Source organism: Ixodes scapularis, unplaced genomic scaffold (assembly GCF_016920785.2).
Source record: "Ixodes scapularis isolate PalLabHiFi unplaced genomic scaffold, ASM1692078v2 ptg002869l_1__unscaffolded, whole genome shotgun sequence".
Lineage (NCBI taxonomy): Eukaryota > Metazoa > Arthropoda > Arachnida > Ixodida > Ixodidae > Ixodes > Ixodes scapularis.
The window spans coordinates 574,232-596,162 of record NW_024610276.1 but is presented as its reverse complement, the minus strand read 5'-3'; the positions used below and the strand labels follow the sequence as shown (position 1 = coordinate 596,162).

General features: G+C 46.1%; 1 pseudogene; it reads left to right on the top strand.

Moving 5' to 3' along the window:
- The first annotated feature begins 717 nt into the window (after positions 1 to 717).
- On the top strand, positions 718 to 6,337 carry LOC115317543 (annotated as a pseudogene).
- The last annotated feature ends 15,594 nt before the right edge of the window (positions 6,338 to 21,931 follow it).

Below are 21,931 nucleotides of genomic sequence, written 5' to 3'. Positions count from 1 at the left end.
TCACTTCATCATTACCACAGCAGGACAGGTCATTGCCATTTTAGGTGTTACTGTGTCCTCCTCTCCAGCATAGGCCTTTCTGAAGACCCATCAACGCCCGCTTCACTGGCTCGGCATCTCGCAAAGACAAGAGAAGGTCGGCTATGGCGGCTAAATTTGGCGCGCGCTGAAAGCGTCTATACCCTGTTTCATCTTATGATGTACCGCAGGAAAGGCTACAAGCGCGAGCTCCTTGCTCTATGGCATATTTCGGTGGCACAAGCCCTCCTACGTTAAGAGCAGCTCCCAACGCTATGAGCTCGCGCTTCTAGGCTTCTCTGCGGTACAACATAAGGTGAAACGGACTATATCCATAGACACTGCATCTTCGCTGAAAAAAACATCGCTCGGCAGTCGAGCGGACAATTTGTGACGTGTAGAACGAGAACGTTGTATAAGTTTTGCATGGCAATTTTCTAGCACAGTACTTATCTTTGTGAAAAATTTTAGCTCACCAGCAGACTGGGATGCACCTGTGCGTCTTTTATGTGCGGGAAAATTAGTAAACAGAGCTGGCTGCAGCTGCAATTTCTACCACGTAACTGCCAGCCTTAGTTCCCTAGTTATAAAGCAAAATATCATCAGTGTGCGGACTATGACGGGAAAGGTTTGTACACGTTAGTATTGTGAATTTAAACTGCGTCTCCAAAATATTCCTTTGCCGGTACGGGCGTCGTCATGTCAGCGAACAGCAATATAGCACTTTCTCCACTCAATCCGGAGCTCTATAACGACGCCACCGCAAGGGCATGGTTCTCGTTTGCGGTGGATGGGCTGGAAGCAATGAATGGGGCCTACGGCATGGACGCCAAACACGACCAGCAGTTTATTGATTTGGGTTGCGGTCCAGGAGATATCACGCGTGACGGTCTGCTTCCCCGCTGCCTGCCATGCCAAAGGATCGTCGCAGTAGACAAGTCCAGGGACATGGTGGAGTTCGCCAAGACCCACTATGGCCATCCCAAGATCTTCTACGACGTCCTCGATATCGTAGCTGATGACACGGCAGACTTTGTGGAACGGTACGGCCGGTTTGACCGCGTCTATTCATTCTTTTGTTTCAACTGGGTTAAAGGTCAAGAAAAAGCGTTCAAGAACATCGCTGAGCTGATGAAACCCGGAGCCGATTGCCTGTTATGGTTCTATGCTGCCAGTCCACATATTTGATTTCGCCAAAGGTTGGTCGAGATGGAGCGCTGGAAGAAGTACGCGAAGGTGAGGTATTGCAGAAAAGATCCTCTGACTACTGTCAACTAAATCACAAATTTTATGGAAAGGGTTATTTGATATGGAATTTCAGAACGTTAGATGAGGTCCTGGGACCAATGCAATTAAATGCTGTGAATTCTATACGCCCTAGTTAGATATCTAGCAAGAACTGTGCAACACGGTTGTCTGCATAAACCAGAATAAGTATTCAAAATGAATACTTCAATAAAGGCCTGACCTAGAAACAGTTTGAACATCTATTGGGTACACTGGTAGTTCTATAATAATTTTGGAAAATACGATGATCAGCTCCACTTACACAGCCGGGGACCAGACCTATCAAAGCCGATAACGGTTAATAAGGTAGACGATAAATTCTGAAGTGAGGGACAGCGGTATAATACTGGGCAAATTCATATGTGATTACTCATGCTACTCTTAGGAATTGTTCACACACTGTTTCCCTAAAATTTGTTTGTCGGAACATTCGAAGACGTTAAGCTTGCTGATCATCTGGTTTAACCTCACTCAGTATATTAGGTGCTTATCAAAATTATGTCGCTTTTAAAGACTTGTTATCTCGCCGTTTCAATAATTTGCGTGATATTCTTGTTCATGTCTTTTACGCAGGTCATTGAAAGTTGCATTCCTCCGACCATCAATATGAATGGGGATGACGTAATAGTTCCTTACATCTCCAGTCTTGTGAAATCCGCTAACCTCACACTATCTACATGCAAAATGACCCGAGAAGCACTTGTGGAATACGACAGCGCCGAGACCATAACCCGTAGGCACGACTTTCATACTGTCCCCAGCTCTGACAAACGATGAGTTCCTGATTCCCTTTTTTTTCTTGCGGCTACCGGCTATTTAGACGTTTATAGGTTTGTCCGCCTTCTCAACAAAGCGCCTGGAGCAGAATGCACTTGCACCACCAGCGTGGCAGCCTCTCAATGCCCTGCCGGAAACCCTTCTAGAAACGTGTCGCACCAGCGTCAGGGCAGCATCTTCTAGTTCATAAATGAGCCGGAAGTGGCGTCCTCGTAAGGTTTTTTTCTCATATCTCTGGACAACTCATAAGCCCTAGGGGCCCAGTCGTGTGATACACCTTCACAAAGATGGTAGAAACCGACCTGCGCGGCGGCCGATCACGCCGCCGCGAGGGTGCGCTCTATGGTGTGATGGACCAGCACCTAATCAGGTTCGGCCATCTTTCCGGCGAGTCGTACGGCCCATTGGACGTTTGTTCTTGCATGTGTACGGCCCGGCCGGGTCATCAGGGTTTACCACCTGTTCGCTATGCGAGGACGCCATATCGCGGTCACAGATGAGCTGGCAGCAGCTGTCCAGCCCGCGTGTCCAGAACTAGCTGTGAAGTACTACACAATGGACCCGACAAGACATAGATAACCAGACAAGAGGGGTCTGCTGAGAAAATGGACACATCTACAGGCCTCCACGTGGCCCAAATCTGCAGCAATAAAATTAATCGTAGACAAAATGGTCTACCCCTCGTAGACGGTGCAGGGGTCTCTTACTTACCAACATAAGGAAGTCCCCTTCGGTTTTGGTATAGGGACAAAAAAAAAAAACTGACGCCAGTTGAGTTACAGTTAATATAAAACATGCCTCTATATACTACGTCAGCCTCAGCAAACATATAAATCCGAAACAAAAATAAGGCGGTAAACGTTTGAAGCACAATATTGTGTTGTTGGTTAAGAAAGTAGGGCGAGAGAAAGGAAGCTGGGAAACGACGAAGTGGACGCAACGCTGGCGAGGGGAGGGGTTCCCTCCTTCCCTGCCAGCGTTGCGTCCATTCCCTTCTTTCCCACCATCCTTTCTCTCGCCCTACCTTCCTGAGTTGCAACCGGAAATATTCATAACATCCTGGAAGGCTATGTCTGACAACTATTTCATTTCTTCTAAAAAAAGGGGAAGTGACCATATCGCGTCTGATTGGTTGGAGGCCTGAAATGTCGAAATTTCTCTATAAAAATTAGGGCGGAATACGAGTGTAGCGAACGCGCCACCCTCACCTGAAGTGACAACACACTGACGATTCGTTTCCTCGACGCTTCGTCTAAAAACGGTACTAATTCGTAGATGTTCTCTTTCGGCATGAAACCGATGAACTTTGTCTCACTTTAGTAATTGGCGCCTTTGTGTAGCGGTAACAAGGCTTGGTTGGGTTGGGTTTATTAGTGTGTGTGACAAGAAGGAGGAATGTATTACTAATGTTTGCTGCTTGCAAAAGACGACTCAAAACGAATTGTGCTACAGCGTAGTCGAGAGCACAGTCGAGAGGCCAGCGATGCTTCGACGACAACACCTGTTTCCGGCAGGGTTGTGCTCGGTTTACCATTTACCTTTACACAAACAAAGTTGTGCTGGTGTCATGTCGTTATCGCAACGATCGTGAATCCCAGCGAAACACCCAGCATTGCGATCGTCTCGGTAGTGCACGTACAACGACGTGTTGACGTGGGGACATATCGAGATCGCCATGGTCCATGTCCTTGGGTTCACACTCGTGCAAACTTCTACAAATGAGTTACCGGCATTCTAGCGATACGACTCGGCGCTTATAATTATTCGTCGTTGGTGATTTGTTGCACAAATGATTAAGCCGTGTGCAGACAGTTTATTGAAAGTGCGTGGTTGTGAATTTTGTGTTCTATCAATGTGCTCCTAATAACAATATTAATACGTATTGATGCTCGACATATCCGTCTCAGAGAGGGCACATGGCTTGTGCACAAATATGCATAAAGAATGAGTTAGCCACCGCATCTGAGATGTCTCCGGTCGGATTTACGGCCTGCTTCGGGTGGAGCGTTTCCTCTACCTAATGTTTCAATATCCCGTTAATTATCTCTTTCGTAATAGGTCATCTTAAACGGTGGGAAGGGTGCAAGGATATTCAGTTTGATTTTTTTTTTTCACTTTACACGAGCTTATTGGCACTAGTAGGACCCTAAGTATACCCGCACGCTACCTCATTTACCAGGATACTACTTGGTTGCGGTATAATTTAGTGAATAAAAACAAGGGTTTGCTTTGAATTTCCCCTTCGCAAAACTTGATGCCGCAGTTTGGACGTCGCAGTGTGATGATATATAGTCCCCAGGTAAAATATTTGAATGAAGCTTACAGATTGGGCCCGAGCGCTGCATGATCACTCGATTTGGGCTCGCGATAATCAATAGCTTCACAAGCATTAGGGTAATGGCTGGTGCCCAATCGCTTCAATGACGACAATAACCGACCCCTAACAATGAATGGAACTCAGCGCGTGTCCTGTGCTCTGCCAATCCCAGCACGTGGCTATGATAAACGTTAGCGGCATATAATTGGCTCCAGATTAAGTGGCCGCTTGTTCTAGCTGCGAGGTAAGGAACAAATGCTGCTAGTTTTCCTTACATTTTTTCTGCGACTTTTATTGCACAAAGAGGAATGCTAAAACGTGTTTCATAGGCAATATTTGCCAGGGATTCATTGTGAGTGCTATCCATGCGAAGTACAAAAACTCATTGCCCCGCCCCTTTCAACTCAATTTGTTGCAGTGAAATCTCGCTAATTCGTACAATCGCGGCTCACGTTTGCCTAATATACCCCAATTTTAAGGCCTTCACAGTGCCCGCCATTTACCCAGTACTATTTTTTCTTTATCTCCTAATTGCTTGCAGCACGCGAGCAACGTTGAGAATATATGTATGGTAGGAGAAGCTTTAGATGAACAGTGTTAGACAGTAAACGTAGCATGAAAACCGTCCCTGAATATGATAGACTCTGCTCAGCGTTACAGCTTGAACTAGACACTCAATATCTTTGGATGGTAGTGTTCTAATGAATTTCTAAGGTCAGTGATGCCCCTTTTTGGAATTCGTTCCTAGTCTTGCACGGGTGTCGTGCATAGGATATTGCTGATGGTGCGTCATATTCCCCGAAGACTGCTACCCCCACCGTTCTGAAGTGTCGGCTCCCACACATCTGCCGCTGTCCGAGGATGTACAACTGGAACTTTACGCTACGTGACGAGGTTACCAAGAGTGCATGGACTTTAACAGACAGCTCTGGTGTGGCAGCGGCAACAGCACCAGCCAGTAGAGCTGCCGTCTTTTATGCCTAAAATAAATGGAAGTGTACCCATGCAGGATGTTTATTTATTACAAAGTGGTAGTTAATTTTTTCCTTCACTTGCATGTAGCTTGCCACTCCAAGGTGCAGTTGAAGGTTTTATAACATTCATACCAGTTATTCATCAGAATTTTATGACTCGGACAGGTACATTGTAACGCACTAGAGTTCTGCGATACTGATCGAATGTCCAAATTTTGTATTACAAGCAGTTTGCCACTATAGCCTTGCGATATATTCGTTGTAGGAAGGTTTGTACGCTTATAGCATTAATATGTTAAATTGTTTTCTTCAGTCCCTGACAACCGATTGCTTTTCAAACGAAAGCGATGTAAAGTCTGTGCTTACGGCAACACGATTATTTAACGAGCTCAATAAAGTAGTGCGCAGTCCACCCCTGATCTGGCTTCAATACTTCATTTTGCGAATGCTGAGATGTTTGATAATTTCTTTTGAATATGTCGTTACAAATTAAGGACTTGTGTTTTTACTTAATCTATTGTACTCACTTCTTGTGCGCGTCTCTTACCTCGCATTTGGTTTTCTACATAGGCACCCTTACGCAGGCCCCCGGGCTGTTTAGGGGCACCCGGAAAGGTACAATTAAATAAATCAATTAATTCTGAAGGAGATGTTCGCAGCTTCTTTTGCAGCTTCAGAGTGCTTTTTCAGAACTTTTGCAGCTTCAGAAACACAATACAAACTTTTGGCTGTGTTCAGAAATCTCGCACTTAACAATTAACTACATGGGTTTATTGCTAATTATTTTTCAGTGGAGTTGATGGCCATGAACCCCTTGACGAACTTGGTGACTGAGGAGGAAAAATTGGATCTTCTGAAGGAAGCGACCAAAGAAGCTAGCAAATTATGGCAAGAGCAAGAAACAAACAGACCTCTAATAATGTTTGACGTCGTCGCAGTGCGTGCAGTCAAGCCCGAACCATAGGCCCAGTTCAATGAAAAGTTATGTTGCAATCTACTGTGGCAATAGGAGGTATTTTGGACGCACAAAGAAACACTTATAAACCGGTGCAGGAAATGGGTGCACTGCAAGGTATTTTGACCGGATAGCACAAGCAGTAGGTTGCCTTATTATTTTTGTTGCAAATAAAAAAATTAAAATTAATTAAGGATTGTAATATTTTTTTTTATAAAGACGTTGGTGGTGTTGTAACAAATGAAGCAGCGTGCTTTACCCATTTGCATATTTTTTTATGTGTGTAGATACAACTTACATTATATTCTGTTCACATAAAAGGAAAAAAAAATATTTATCTATTGTCCTAAATAGGACAATCATTTTTTTTTAATTTTTCAACGATTTTTAGGCAATATTTATGCTCTTAGTTGCAATTTAGCTTGAGGTCAGGGCCCGCTCTATGCCTCGCCCACGGATCGGTGGCTAGCAGGCTGTGTCAGACGCCAGGCCAGACGCACCGGACGTCGCGACAGAGAGACTATATTCGGTGACAGGTCAAGAAAAGAGTGGAACTTCCTCCCACCTCTTTTCACTTGAGAAGAGCAGATGTTGGAGAGGTGGTCGCCTCCTCTCCAGCCCATGCTTCTGAATTTTCTTGGCTACTCGGCCGAGCAGACTTGCAAACCTACAGTTGGTGACAAGTCAAGAATGAAGTGAAAGCTCCTCCCACCTCTTTCCACTTTAGCAGCATGAACGCTGGAGAGGAGATGACCTCCTCTCCAACATCTGTTGTGTGGTCGATAAAGCTTACATTAAAACTAAACAAGCTTTAGCAGTGCATGTATAAAGGTATTTTGAGTAACCTTGACGAATTCAGCAGGACTTTGAAAGAAGGCATATATCTAATACCCACTTGCTCATTTTGCATAATCACAAGACATTCATAATTAAATACAAAGTTTTTTTTATTATAAGAGAATTAGGAACTGTAGTTAGTTCCATTGCAACTTTCAGAACTTGCAATAAAATCATCTGATGAGCTAGTTGGGTAAACATAATTAAAACATAGCGCAAGGACGACGGAGGGAAGAACGAGAGACAGGAACGAGCGCTAACTGACAACTGGCGTTTTATTTACAAGAGAAAAGAAGACGAAAAGAAGTGAGGCAATTCAAATTCTTTTTCCATCTCCTTTTTTGTCTTTGAATTGCCTCACTTCTTTTCGTCTTCTTTTCTCTTGTAAATAAAACGCCAGTTGTCAGTTAGCGCTCTTTCGTCTCTCTCGTTCTTCCCTCCGTCGTCCTTGCGCTATTTTTTAATTATAATTAAATTCAGAACTTGAATGATGTGATTGATTCTGATTTTATACTTTTAATGAGGTTGATGTTATTGTGATTACGATGCTTAGCTAATGACAATTTGATTATTTTTGTATATTTTTTATGCTCACGCTGGGTCCTCCACACTGTTCACTACTGTAAAAAGGGGCCCGTCAGAAGACTTTTGTCTTTTGCTGCAGCCCCTCGGACACATGTATGTCTGGAAATGAAGATTATTATATCAAAAGATTCAATTTTGTACGGGAAAATAATTCCAGTGTAATACTGTTTAGTTTGACTTTGATTCCATATCTAAACTAACCAATCACGGAGGTTCATGCTCTGTGTTTAACCAATTAGCATGTGTTTCAAAAGCAACTGCTGCAAAGGAGCTTGTGTGTTTTTCATTACAATAAACGCCAATAGCATCAGACTAGTGAGAACGCCAAGGAGGAGCTTCATGGTGAACAGTTGACCCGCTTCCAGTGCTAGTTTTCTACATTCAGCAACACTTCGGCTTCTTATGTGCCAGGCGCTTGGATGCGCTATCAAGACACATCAGAAGACACCGCATGCGCGCTGGAGGCTGGACGTTTGACAGAGAAGAAGGCATTGACCTTCAGCTACACAGGCTGCCATATACATCTTAACATATTATTCACATTAAATATGATGAGAATTAAGTACATGCTCATGCTCCAAAGGTTACTTTTACTAAACTAAAATGAAGCTTTAGCTGCTCACAGGGTGCTTTAAAATGGTTCGGACCATACACATCACCATTTCTTGTATTGGAGCTGCTATCCAGTGCAATTACCTGAACTGCCAGCTTGACGTTCATTTTTCTTAAGTTGTCGGGGTCCACGTGCTCCTTGGTAAGCTTGGGCACGGCTCGTACTTGATGCTCGCCGTCTGCCTCGTAAAGGAGCTTGTAGTGCTTGAAGTCGATTTTGTGCTCTCCGATCTGCATATTTCACAATATGGTGAATCATCTTTCACTAACGCAGCTAGGTGCAGATGGAAAAACGAGGAGGTTATAAAACCTTGCTCACCATGCCGTACGATGACGGTGAAGGTGATTTCGAATGCACTTTATAAGGTGGGGAGTGTAACAGAGAAAGTACAAGGTGAGGTGATGGTCGCATGGATGAGGCACTTTGTGACGTGGACAGTCTAGTTTTCCAGATATCCCAAACTTCGACCACATTGCCTTGTTTGTTGTGGCGCCATCACTGATCACGGCTACAACCACAGCATTCTGTTTTCAAAGTTCCAGGATGGCCTGCAAAACAAGTTGTGCATGCACTGTTCCAGGTGCGGCCATTCCGTGTCGCAAAGCTTGCAATGGGCTGAACCCAGTTGTGAAACAGTGGAACAAACATGAGTACTAGTGCATGGTCTGCAGCACTGCCTTGTTTGCTGGGTCCGTCCCCGTAGTCGATGTAACCGTCCAGTTTGTAGGTGCCACAGTTTAAAGAAACTGCCTTCCGCACCTTCATTTCGTCCAGTATTAAGGTTCCATAACGCATCAATCCTTTTTTATCAGCAAATTGAGCCCCTATGCTCGTAAGCGCTACTTGATTGAAACCAAATTCACATGGAGCTCTGTTGATGAGTTGCTGGAGTTGTTTGGCAGATGGAGGTGGGAGGAGGTTCATCTGTGTTATATGCTTGTACGTGTTGGGACTCGAGATCTTCAGGAGCAGGCATGTCATGATCCACTCTGTGTCGTATCGCCTTCCTCTGGCGGATTTCTTGACTGTGTCCAGCGCAGTTCGGAAAGCCAGCTGCTGCGAGTGTGGAAGGTGTTTCATGGCATCATCAATTTTTTTCTTGCGGCATTGACGATACCTGACGTTTCAGGTTTTGAACCTCCTTTTTCAGTTTCTCGCGAACTGCAGTTGCCCTGATAACCTTTTTTCTCAGAGATTTCACAGCTGAGCGAGACTGCCTCTCTACCTGTGTGTTTAGCTGGGCAGGCTCTCTTTTTTCTCGTTGGCGAAGCACCTTTTGAAGCTTTGTGCATTCTTCACACTGCTGGTTTTCAGAGAGAACCATGCAGCTCTTTCGGTACCAGACATCGCCTTGTTTCATTGCTGTGCCTGAAGCTTTGATATTTGGGATTTGTGATATATGGCAACCTTTGCAAATCTGGACGGTGTTCACATATCTCAGGAATGACCTCACCTCGTTCATATTCCTCAACATGAGTGCAGTCTGTTCACTTCTGGTTCCAAAACTACTGTACGTAGCTTCAGGAACAAGTCTTCCCTCTGAACTTACGGTTAAAGGGACCATGAAATGATTTTAAAATCGAGTTTCATCCACCGCACGTCGTAAAAGGTGTGAAAAGAAACACAAAAACACAAAAATAGGGAGCCAAAAAAAATTATTTGCTATAGAACTTTTAAAAGAAAACTGGACTCTTTTGCGCCTTCCTTCCTTCGCCTGTTCACTACGATGCATCCGCGGAAATGGAGCACGTCAGCCAAATCCAGGTCGCCTATTGGGTAAGAGCCTACCTCACCAGCACCGCGATCGTAAACAATAAATAGCCGGCGAATGTTTCCTAAAAGTTTTGTTAAACAATATTCAAATCCACATTTTGTAGCATAATTAGAGATGTGTGGCGAAAATTGCCAAATTTGATAATGCTGAGAGCCAGGCGCCATCTATCGTGTGGTAAACGAAGCAACTACTGCGCGTGCGCAGTAGGGCAGGGCCGACAGTTACTTGGGTGGCGGCCAGCGACGAACGTTTATTTTCTTTGTTTTCCTTCCTCTCAAAACTCTGACTGACTGAACGTTTATTTTTCTACGTGTTCTTCCCGCGCGTGCCGACTTCAAGCAGCAAGAAAACAGTACTTAAAACAGACCACGACGACCAAGAACGCTGGATCCACCGACTCCGACGAAGCGTATAGGCCTAGCAGGCATTCCGACTGGGCGCTGCGTTGCTTCGTCGCAAGACCGTCTGCCTACGATCGGCTGGCGTGCTAAATAGAACATGCCCGCGCGACCCTTGTGGACCCTTCCCGTATTATAGTTTGATCACTGACCTCAATTCTTGATTAAGAGGTGAGGTCAATCTCTTCCCCTTGTTTTCCGAGGCAGTGTTGACGAACACTCGTCGAAAAGGGACTCTCGTCGATTCTATCTTCTTGTTTTGTGTGATATAGAGCTGAAATAAACGCCGTATGGATTACCTTCGTAACACGGTATGTACACTTTGTTATTGGTATGCCATTTTTATTCTGACAGACTGCACGTCACTGTCGAGCTATAACAGTTCGTGGGAGGTATACGTACAACCCCGGTCCAACCTTTCCTTGCCGAGTGTCGCGTCAGTATCGAGTTGCAATCGTAAAACAACGGTCCCGAAGCGCTTACAAACAGCGCGAATACAAGACTTCCATCAAGCGCGCGCGTCCGCTCCGAGTGTAAACAGGTATTTACGTGGCTCTTGCTGACACTCGTAGTTCAAACGTATCTTTTTTAACGTCGGCTCGCTCCTGCATCTCCGAGGCAGCGAAAAACGCCATCTAAGTCGCTTTGCAAACGACTGACACGAGCCGGCCCTTCTGCCAACAATGACGGGGTGGTTGACTTCTGGAGTCTTCACCGAAAGACTCGCTGCACTTCCCAACAGGCATACCGGCGTATGGGACTAGTCCCATGCTGTCGCTGTAGGGCAACATATCTCATTGAATTTCGCTCAGCTGCGATGCGGCGATGAGAGGCGCCGATTCAGGAAATACGTCGGTGACATCAGCGCAGTAAAACCTACCGGCGCACCCCAACTCGTTGCCGCTAACACTCCCATTCTCCTACTGCCGAGAGAACTTCCGGTTCCGGAAACGGCCTACGTCACGGCTTCTTTTGCGGTCAGTTGGAGAGAATGAAAAAGTCGATATTTCAATAATTTTTTGTGTAGAAGTTAATAAACCGAGACGAAAATGGATGCCTGTTCGGCATTCAGTGAACATTGACGGTTTAATGTAAAAGTTATCTGGAAAAAGTAAAAAGGTCATTTCATGGTCCCTTTAATGTCAAGTCCTTTTTGAGCACCATGGCTCTCTCGGCAACAACAGATCCATCGCTTTCCTTTGCTAACTTGGCAAAAATGATGTGTTTCTCTACAGTTGTGTCAACCAACCAGTTGTCAAACAGTTTACTTCCTTCAATTTGGCTCAGCAGCAGGTGAAAGGTAGCGGAGTTGTCACCCCCACCTTCTTCGGTCTCTGATGTTTGGAATTCTGATGTCTGAAGGGAGGGATGCTCTGCTTGGGAACAGGAAGATGTCCCAGGGATCTCATCTGTCATTTTTGCGAAGTGATGCTCTCCTTGGGAACAGGAAGATGTCCCAGGGGTTTCCTCTGTCTTTTCTGCGAAGGGATGCTCTGCTTGGGAACTGAAAGATGTCCCAGGGGTCTCATCTGTCCTCTTTGCGAACGCTTTTCCTCCCTTCGCGGCACTTTGCGCCGCCCGCTTGGAAAAAGGACCACTCAAAGCAAGGCAGGGTATTGCATTCTTCTTCAAAAGCCACTTGCCTCTTGGTATAAACACTGTCTGACCTCCAATCTGATGCTCGTACAGCTTGCTAATCTGGCTGCTGCCGAAGTGTAGATCGCATACGCTGCTTTTTTCCGTCAGGTGGAAGTTTTCTCGGCCTAGTGCATTTTTCCAGGATTGGAGATGCTCTCGTGGCGGCTTGAAGAAATGCCGCCCTCCCTTTGGTTGTGAAGCATACCCGCTGCTGCATCCGGGCGCACAACACACCGGCATACTGACTTTTAAACTCCCACAAAAAGGTACGAAGCGAGCGCAGAACTTTTAACTGAAAAACCTGCGCGTAAAACACCGCGGTGATATCGTCTGCTATTTGCTGCGTTTGGCGCGCACTCTCATATTTGGAGCGAATTGCTCGAACCGTCATCTCGCAGTAGCTATATAAAACCACTTTCACGTTTTGACTCGCTGCTCAAGAGCGGCGCTGTAATCGCATTTAGCTCAGCCTCGGTGGACGCGAGTGGTCCACGTTTGGAGGGCGATTTTCCCAACTGAGTATTGTAGTAACGTTTATAGAGTGGATGCGTCTGGATTGAAACACCGTTCACTCACGCTCACGGGAAGCCTTCTCTCTGAAGACCCCACCTGAAGTTCCTCTCTACTCTCGTTAATAAGGCAGTGTTGGTTCCTTCTTCGATAATCCGAAAAAAATATGGTTCCAGATCAATTTCAGAATAGTTTTATGGGCAATAGAATATGGCGACTTACATCAAACAAAGTTTAGTGCATGGATGCGTCTGGATTGAAACACCATTCACTCACGTTCACGGGAAGCCTTCTCTCTGAAGACCCCACCTGTAGTTCCTCTCTACCAGGGTGTAAGGTAGACAGGGGGGGGGAAACGGCCCATAGAAGCCTACCGCAGCGCCGTGACCATATTGTGTACTCGTCGGCTTGCGGGTACCGACGACTTGCGACAGATGGCGCTGCGGCGAGAAGAAAAAAATCGGAGTCGAATTTGCGTGGAACTTTATGGGAGAGTGCACAAAATAAACCGAGAGCACGACAGTCCTCCATCAAAAATCCACGAGAAACCATCTCCGTCAGTTTAGCCGGTCGCCACCGGTCGTCCACCTGGAGTGAGAGTTCGCGGTGTTCCACATAGATGGCGCCACAGAAAAAGAGAAAACCGAGGGGGACACAATGTGGTCACTCATTTGGCTCTCGTTTCCACACCTGTCTATCTTACACCCTGCTCTCTACTCTCGTTAATAAGGCAGTGTTGGTTACTGCTTCGATAATTCGAAAAATATGGTTTCAGATCAATTTCAAAATGGTTTTATGAGCAATACAATATTGCGACTTACATCAAACAAAATTTATAGAGTGGATGCGTCTGGACTGAAACACCGTTCACTCACGTTCACGGCAAGCCTTCTCTCTGAAGACCCCACCTGCAGTTCCTCTCTACTCTCGTTAATAAGGCAGTGTTGGTTCCTTCCAACGTTACTAAAACACTCAGTTGGGAAACTCCCATAGAGACAGCTTTGAAAAAGTGGCCTAAATCTGTCTCCGAGCACCAAACTAATGACGAACTCAACGCCACCATTTCTCCCGCAGCGGCCACTCGAGGAACTACATATTACTTCTATTTAGGCTTCAAGAACAGATACAGCGGAAGAGGTTACAGGGGAGCCACCCCGGTCACGCCGGCGGACGCGCCGAGTCGAAGTACCGACGTTAAAATGCACCTAGGTCGAGACGCGCTACCTGAAAGGCCCGCTGAGGCATGGTTGTATAAAAACAATATTAATTGTGCCGCAAAACCCTGCAAACTAAAAATTTTAAAAACATAACGCGCCCCTCTTTTTGTACTAATCTCCAATGAATTTCATACAAAAAGAGTCTTTTCCGTTTGTTTTTACGCAAAAACAGGGTTTCAAAAAGCTCAAGGTGACCACAGTACAGACAAATGATAAAGAGTGGCGCTGTTGTCGCATTTAGCTTGGTCTCGGTGGACGCCAGCGGCCCAGGTTTCGACGGCGAGTTTCCCAACTGAGTGTTTTAGTAACGCTGGTTCCTGCTTCGTTAATCCGGAAAATATGGTTTCAGATCAATTTCAGAATAGCTTTATGACCAATACACTATGGCGACTTACATCAAAGTTTATAGCGCGCATGCGTCTCGATTGAAACACCGTTCACTCACGTTCACGGGAAGCCTTCTCTCTGAAGACCCCACCTGTAGTTCCTCTCTACTCTCGTTAACAAGGCAGTGTTGGGTCCTGCTTCGGTAATCCGAAAAATACGGTTTCAGATAAATTTCACAATGGTTTTATGAGCAATACAATATGGCGACTTACATCAAACAAAATTTATAGAGTGGATGCGTCTGGATTGAAACACCGTTCACTCACGTTCACGGGAAGCCTTCTCTCTGAAGACGCCACCTATAGTTCCTTTCTACTCTCGTTAACAAGGCAGTGTTGGTTCCTGCTCCGATAATCCGAAAAAAACGGTTCCAGATCAATTTCAGAATGGTTTTATGAGCAATACAATATGGCGACTTACATCAAACAAAGTTTATAGCGTGAATGCGTCTGGATTAAAACACCGTTAAATCACGTTCACGGTAAGCCTTCTCTCTGAAGACCCCAGCTGTAGTTCCTCTCCAGTCTCGTTAACAACGCAGTGTTGGTTCCTCCTTTGCTAATCCGAAAAAATCTGATTTCAGATCGATTTAAGAATGGTTGGATGAACAATACAATATAGCGACTTACATCAAACAAAGTTTATAGAGCGGGTGCGTCTGGATTGAAACCACAGAGATGATAGATATCATAAAGACTAACTCTAGAGAAAAAGGTCCGCCATTTTCCCATGCATACTGGCTGCCGCAAGCGGCGGGGTATGCAGGCAGACCCTCGGGGTCCCACATGGTTACCGACTACCTTCGATTTCACAAATATATCATCAGAGCAGTTTCATGAACTTCAACAATCCACAAACTTACCGGTGGAAAGATATTCGAGTTCCTTTCGAAGCTTTCTTTTTGCGTAGCACGCAGATGTACGGCCTCCCGTCAACACTAAACTAAACCAGATAACCGGCTTCGGTTTTTTTGTTTCAGCTTCGTATTTCCGGGCGCGGGTGGCCACGCCCGGAAATACGAAACTGCGCAACTACCAGATTTTCGAGATTTCGACAGAAGGGAAGTTATTGCAGCGTAATGAGTATGCTGCTTTTTATAATCCTTAGAATTGCTCAGAATTTAGTCTGCAACGTTAAATTATCACTGTTTATATTGCTGCGAGTTTTCAGTCTTCGCGATTACCATTGCGACTGTCGTCCTTCAGCTGGCAACACTCGTTTCTTTCTCTCGTGTTCTGTCGCTCTCTTTCGGGATCTTTCACTCGGGACCCAGGATGTCGGCGCGCGGGATTTGCCACTCCTCCTCACCCACCTTTACGCCCCTGATTGAAACACCGTTCACTCACGCTCACGCGAAGCCTGCTCTCTCTGAAGAACCCATTTGTAGTTCCTCTCTACTCTCGTTAATAAGGCAGTGTTGGTTCCTGCTTCGATAATCCGAAAAATATGGTTTCAGATCAATTTCAGAATGGTTTGATGAACAATACAATATGGCGACTTACATCAAACAAAGTTTATAGCGTGGATGCGTCTGGATTGAAACACCGTTCACTCACGTTCACGGCAAGCCTTCTCTCTGAAGACCCCACTTGTAGTTCCTCTCCAGTCTCGTTAATAAGGCAGTGTTGGTTCCTTCTTTGATATTATGAAAAAAATATGGTTTCAGATCAATTTCAGAATAGTTTTATGAGCAATACAATATGGACGACTTACATCAAACAAAGTTGATTTATTTATTTATTTATTCATTTCTTTGCATAATCTCAAGGCCCGGTGGCATTACAGAGAGGACTGGTACTATACATTATAAAATCGTTGGCAACTTTCTTGAAGTCTGTGGCTTCAGATTAACTTCAAAATAGTTTTATGAGCAATACAATATGGGGCGACTTATATCAAACAAAGTTTATAGCATGGATGCGTCTGGATTGAAACAGAGCCGTATATGTAGAGAGTGTGGCCATTCGTTGGGAAGTATAGGAGACAAATGAGGAGGCGCCATTGGCCGAAAGCGGGCTGGGCGTGTTCCAGGGCGTCTTCAGAAATTCGAATGTGACCAACCAGAAGCCGAAAAGAATACCCTGGCGGTGGTCGCGAGAAACAAACCTGATAACTGCATTGGAGTAACTCTCAATGGCTGAAAATATGGTACACGTGATGTAATAATCACGCTCATCAAAAATGATGGTGGAAGAGTGTGACTAGCGGAACGATCGACATAATCTGTACGCCAAACGCCGAGGGCCGGGAATCTGTCGTCCGAGCGGTCACACACTCTCCGCGCAAAACAGAGTTGAGCGGCACATTCGTTTCTTACACTGATCTCTATGACAATTGCTGGATTGCGCTTCCCCGCTTGTTCGCTGCAGCGCAAGTGAAGCCACCGGACTTCACTCGCTTGGGATACGATTTGCCGTTTTTGCTAGCCTTAGCTGCGGTTTTCCAGCGTGCTGTAGACACGTTTTCTACTCGTTCGTCGTCATTCGCCGAAGACGTTTTTTGAAGACTGTGTATTGTTGAGACTTGCCATTGTGAACACGTGGAAAATTTTACGAAAGTGCAGTGTCGCAGGAAAAAGGCACAACGCGTCGAAAGGAGGGGCTGGCGGCATGTTCAAAGCTTCCTTGGCACGCCGAAGTGCCGTGTCTTTGTGCCTTCGCACGCTTGGATACCGACCAAGAACCGACGCCGTGTGTATGTGTTTAGCGAGTGCAATGTGCGTGAAGCTGTTCGTGCCTCTGGATCAGCGTCTTTTCCCCTCGCGGTTTAGGAACGAGCTTAATCCAGCGTCCACTAGCGACGGAAGATGGGGGGAAGGTACGTCTTTTTTTCGTCCTTAGACGATTTACACAATACCGTGCACAACAGCTCCTCATCACTAATCAGTGCTGGCTTATTATCAACCTACTTAATTGTACTTGACGTTTGAGCGCGGCTCGCCTAATTGTAATTGGTCAACAGATTGCACACGACCATATCGGCCGCGCTTCAAAGATTTTCATTCTCGCCGTCTTGTACTTTTGCTTTCGAAATCCCCCCTGGCTCCACAACGTTGCCCTATTCGTGCTCCCACGGAATCTATTAGAGTAGATTTGGGACATAGCCATTGTTAATATAGTACATAAGAACACGTTCAGATCTCCCCCTTTTATTGATAGCAACTCACCGGAACAGCTGGACGATCCAGAACTCCGTGGCCGATATATATAAATGATCTAAAGGCATCTACGCGCGACACACGTTCAGAACTTTGGCGCGGCGTCCATTGTTGACCGGTATCCAAGCGTGCGAAGGCACAAAGATGCATCACTCGGCGTGCCAAGGAAGCTTTCATCACGCCGCGACACCGGCGACACGTTTTCGACGAGTTGTACCTTTTGATACGGCTTCACGCACATTGCACTCGCCAAACACATTCACATGGCGTCGGTTCTTGGTCGGTATCCAACCGCGCGAAGGCACAGAGACACGGCACTTCGCCGTGCCAAGGAAGCTTTGAACACGCCGCCAGCCCTTCCTCTCGACGCGTTGTGCCTTTTTCCTGCTACACTGCACGTTCGTAAAATTTTCCACGTGTTCACAACGGCAAGTCTCAACAATACACAGAGTCTCAAAAAGCTTCTTCGGCGAATGACGACGAACGAGTAGAAAACGTGTCTACAGCACGCTGGAAAACCGCAGCAAAAGGCTAGCAAAACGGGAAATCGTATCCCAGCGGGGTTGCGTCGGGTGGCTTCAGTTGCGGGAGCGGCAAGCGCGATCCAGCAATTGTCATTGAGATCAGTGGTTTCTTACATCTTTCTGGATGATCATGATCAAAACAACACGTGACTTTATTTTCAACCACAAAGAGTTACTACACTTCACTCTTACGCACTTATTAAAACCATAAACGAACATAGACTTTCGATCAGAACTGTTTCTCGCTACCACCGCTAGGGGATTCGTTTCGGCTTCTGGTTGGTCAAGAGAGCATGCCAAGCCCTCTTTCCGAGTCTGACGCACACCCTGGCTCTGCCCGCGCCTCCCATTGACCAAACTCTACATATACGGCTCTGGATTGAAACACCGTTCACTCACGTTCACGGGAAGCCTTCTCTCTGAAGACCCCACCTGTAGTTCCTCTCTACTCGTTAATAAGGCAGTGTTGGTTCCTCCTTCGCTAATCTGAAAAAAAATATGGTTTCAGATCGATTTAAGAATGGTTTGATGAACAATACAATATGGCGACTTACATCAAACAGAGTTTATAAAGTGGATGCGTCTGGATTGAAACACCGTTCACTCAAGTTCACGGGAAGCCTTCCCCCGGAAGACCCCACCTATAAATCCTTTCTACTCTCGTTAATAAAGCAGTGTTGTTTCCTGCTTCGATCATAGATTTATTATAATGTACGCTAGAGGTTCAACTGGCGCTAGTGTCTATGCGACTTTCGGTAGGCAAATTGAAGCAGACAGCAACCAGTCTACATTTGCGGTGCTCCTGTGCATTCCTATGGGAAAACGCGCGTGATTTTTTTCTCTTCGCCGGAAAATAACACGAATAACTTTTCTTATTTCAGTTGTACCGGATAGTATATACCTTTATTGATATGGTGAATGCGTATTTGTTTTAGTTACAGCATTTTTCTTTACTGCTGAACGATGTTAAACTTCGCTATATTTCAGGCCCAAACCTCTGTTCCATGGCAGGTATGTAAAAATGAGCGACGATTCTAAGCAAAATAACAATCGAAAGGAATGTAGAGTGCGTTCAAGGTTCGCTAGCATTTCGGTGGCGCTCATATATTGCTAATATGCCCGTTCTGTCACTCACTATATGAAAATGACTCCGTCGTGCATCTTGACGATCTGTTAAAAAAATAAAGTACGTGGGCTAAGAAAGGTGTGTCTTTTCATTATTTCCTATGTCGGGTAGTTTTAATCAGGCACCTGTACTCTGGCTTCACCCTCTTTGCAAAGATTTGGAGCGTGCGGCTGATGATTTGAGCCGAGAACAAGCATCTTCGCACATATTCACGAGCAGAAAGAATAAAGCAGTACTTATTTATTGCATATCTGACTACTAGTATATTACGTGGCTTTCAATTTATTTTGATCGTCTGCATGCATAAGGAGTTACTTATCCAGTGTTACTGCGTAGTTCTTGCCGTCTCTCTTGGTTTTTCACATGTAATTCGTTCGTTTTGGCAGGTATATCCCCCATGCTGGAAAGCGCCGACGCCGTGTTCGCGCTAACAGTGTCCGACAGTGCACATAAATACACGTACGAAGCGGTTTTAACACCGTTTTGCATGTCACGAATTTCGAATAAAAACGCTGTAACTGACCAGTTATTTCGTCCGCGTGACTGAGAAATGTTCCAATGTGCCTTGTACGTACAAATTATTCGTGATATTTGCTCTTATATTCGAGCGCAGAGAGAAAATGCACTCGCTTTCTCCCATAGAAATGCATTACCGGAAGTCAATTTCTGACTGTTTGCTGTCTGCTTCAATTTGCAGCAGCACACTAGCGCCAGTTGAACCTCTAGCGTACATTATAATAACTCTATGGCTTCGATAATCCGAAAAATAGTTTCAGATCAATTTCAGAATAGTTTTATGAGCGATACAATATGGCGACTTACATTAAACAATGTTTATAGCATGGATGCGTCTGGATTCAAACACCATTCACTCATGTTCACGGGAAGCCTTCCCTCTGAAGACCCCACCTGTAGTTCCTTTGTACCAAAGTTAATAAAGCAGTGTTGGTTCTTGCTTCGATAATCCGAAAAATATGGTTTCAGATCGATTTAAGAATGGTTTGATGAACAAAACAATATGGCGACTTACATCAAACAAAGTTTATAGAGTGGATGCGTCTGGATTGAAACACCGTTCACTCTCGATCACAGGAAGCCTTCCCTCTGAAGACCCCACCTGTAGTTCCTTTCTACTCTCGTTAATAAAGCAGTGTTGGTTCCTGCTTCGATAATCCGAAAAATATGGTTTCAGATCAATTTCAGTATGGTTTTATGAGCAATACAATATGGCGACTTACATCGAACAAGGTTTATAGAGTGGATGCGTCTGGATTGAAACACCGTTCACTCACGTTCACGGGAAGCCTTCCCTCTGAAGACCCCACCTGTAGTTCGTGTGTGTGTTCGTCGTTTGGTTTTAATCGTCACCTAGGCTAGCCTAGCACGGGGTAGCTGGGATAAACAGGTAACGTGTAAAAAAAAAAAAATTAAAGTCGGGTTATGGTTTTTGTGTCTCGTAGAAATGCCAACACGGCTTTCAGGGTGTTCTGGCACTTTCGTCCGGAACCGTCGGGTGCAAGGATGTCTTGTTGTGAGGTCGCTCTTGCCAAGTCTTTTGCGCAGTGCTGCTCGCTGAGTTTCATATGCTGGGCAGACACACAGAATGTGTTCCACCGTCTCTGCGGAGTTCCACTGGGAGCAAAGTGGGTGCTGCCCCTTACCTATCTTCGTAAGGAAAGCATTCGTGTAGGCCGTGTTTGTGCGCAGGCGTCGCACAAGAGTCTGCGCCGCCCGAGATAGGCCGGACAGCGCACCTCTTGGTAGCGCCGGTTTTGGCTTGCTGTTTTGAAGGTGCCAGTGGACGTTGAGTGCCGCCTGCTGTGGGTGTGGTGGTGTGGGGACAGTGAGAGGCGCTAGGTGAGCTTCCCATGCCAGACTGTCAGCCCGTTCGTTGCCCTTAATGCCAGTGTGTCCTGGGATCCACTGGAAACACACCGTAGATCCGTGGGTTAACAGGAACGATAGAGTTTGTCTCGCTGCAGTGGTCGCGGGATCCGCGCACTCTGCATTGGCCAGTTTCTGGAGGGCACACCTTGAGTCGGTGAGGAGCACCATCCGGTGAGGTGACAGCTGGGCAGCTGCTTGGAGGGCCTTGTCAATAGCCACTAGCTCGGCCGTCGTGGAGGATGTAGGCGCCTGTAGCCTGCCGCACCATTCCAGGGCTAACTCCGGGATGTAGAAAGCTGCCGTGCTGGATGTTCTAGCCTTGTTTACAGAGCCGTCCGTGTATATCTGCAGCCAACCACCGTAGCGTTCTTCGATGTGTTTTTCCACAGCTTTCTCTGAGAGCGTTGATCGGTCCAACTTTTTTGGCTCGCAGGCGCTTGATCCGTAGCTCGATGGATACCTTGGCAACTTCCCAGGGCGCTACCCTTGCTTCGCTCGTCATCGTCGGTAGCGGGCCGGCTATGTTAAGGAAATCTTCTACCGTGTCGTGCCATGACCCTTTGGTCCGAGCTTGGATTCGCTGCAGGAAACACCTGCCTGGGAGAGTCGTAGAGAGCCGGGCTAACTGGGAGAGTCTTCTGGCTCTGGCCTGGAAAGTAAGCGGCTCTGCTCCCGCCTCCTGGAGTACCACAGCATTCTTGGCCGCGTTGGGAATTCCCAGTGCTGTACGTAGCCCGCGTCTGTGCCCTTGCTCCAGCCTCTCCATATCCGTCTGGGACGGGAACATGTAAGGAAGCCGGTACAGGATTCTAGACGTCACCAGCGCGGACTGGGCGCTAGTGATGGTCCGTTCTGTGCAACCCCATGTGGTACCCGTCATGTGGCGGACAGCGTTCATGGCCGGCCTGCATACGGCGGTTGTCGCTTTCACTGCTTGTGCCCAGCGCAAC